The sequence below is a fragment of the Microcebus murinus genome, chromosome X (assembly GCF_040939455.1).
Source record: "Microcebus murinus isolate Inina chromosome X, M.murinus_Inina_mat1.0, whole genome shotgun sequence".
NCBI classification, from domain to species: domain Eukaryota; kingdom Metazoa; phylum Chordata; class Mammalia; order Primates; family Cheirogaleidae; genus Microcebus; species Microcebus murinus.
Window position 1 is genome coordinate 43,587,187 of NC_134136.1, and position 1,853 is coordinate 43,589,039.

Below are 1,853 nucleotides of genomic sequence, written 5' to 3' on the forward strand. Positions count from 1 at the left end.
AACTAAAAAGCTTCTGCACAGCCAAAGAAACGATCATGAGAGCAAACAGACGACCTACAGAATGGGAGAAAATTTTCACAAGCTACATGTCTGTTAAAGGGGTGATAACTAGAATCTATTTAGAACTCAGGAAAATCTGCAAGAAAAAATCAAACTGCCCTATCAAAAAATGGGCAAAGGACATGAACAGAACTTTTCAAAAGAAGACAGAATAATGGCCAACAAACACATGAAAAAATGCTCAACATCTCGAATTATCAGGGAAATGCAAATCAAAACCACAATGAGATATCATTTATCTCCAGTGAGACTGGCCTCTATCAAAATGTCCCAAAGCAATAAATGTTGGCCTGGATGTGGAGAGATAGGAACTCTCATCACTGCTGGTGGGACTGCAAACTAGTGCAACCTCTGTGGAAAGCAATATGGAGATATCTCAAAGAGATACAAGTGGATCTACCATTTGATCCAGCAATCCTGTTACTGGGCATGTACCCAAAAGAACAAAAGACTCTCTATAAAAAAGACACCTGCACTCGAATGTTTATAGCAGCACAATTCACAATCCCAAAGATGTGGAAACAGCTCAAGTGCCCATTAATACATGAGTGGATTTATAAAATGTGGTATATGTATACCATAGAGTACTCTTCAACTACAAGAAACAATGGTGATCTAGCATCACTTATATTACCCTAGATAGAGCTGAAACCCATTCTACTAAGTGAAGTATCCCAGGAATGGAAAAGTAAGCACCACATGTACTCACCAGCAAATTGATTTTAACTGATCTACACCTAAGTGCACATATAGGAATAACATTTATCAAGTGTCGGGCAGGTGGGAGGTGGGAGGAGGGGATGGGTATATACATACATAATGAGTGCAATGCACACCATTTGGTGGATGGACACTCTTGAAGCTCGGTGGGGGGCAAGGGCAATATATTTATCCTAAACATCTGTACCCTCATAATATGATGAAATTTAAAAAAATAGAATTGTGAAGGGTCTGAGTATTTTATCTTTACTTGCAAGCTAACAAGTTAGCCTGCTACAATTTCATTGACACTAATAGCATGAGATTGCTGGGTCAATGATAAGGGACTTTATGTCATGGCACAGCAAATGGCATGAGCTGCATGCTTATTTCAGTTTATCTTCCCCTCTCCTCAAGCACCACAGGAGTAACATAAGGTGGCCCATATAGTGAGTTTACTGCACATCTAAGGAACTCCCAAGCTTAGGAAGCTGCAATCATTTATAATGGGCTGCAAGCAAACCTGCTCCAATTTTCTCTGGAGGAAGACATTATCTTTGTGATATTGGAGAGTAAATGTCTACCCTTTGCTCTGGAGGAGACGCTAAATTTCCAAGGCTGTTTGCTATACTCTCATAAAGTTCTTTGAAAGGATAATCCTGGGCAAAGGTAGTCAGTGCCTGTGCTCATAAAATATGCAGAAATACCATAGACCCATGAAGAATTGTCTCAGAACAGCTATTTATTAATCTTATTTGTCTAATATTGCTATTATCATACCTGAAATTGTAATACAGATAACTTAGCTGTTATCAGATCTCACCATTTAAGTATTTTAATGAAGTATTTAGGCCCATGTTGCCTTAGACAATTTGCTTTGTCAGTTACACTTTACATGGTGAGTCCCTATAACATTTAAATACTTGGATTGTTTTTGGAAGGACATATAATTCTCCTGAAGGCACAATATGGCTAATGGCTTATATTAGTGGCTCTTCATGGGCCATTCACTTTCATTCCAATGATGTAGCTGTATTATGGTTTCACTGAATGATTTTTGAAATCCTTATTCAAGTTGCTTCCTTTAAAGGCCA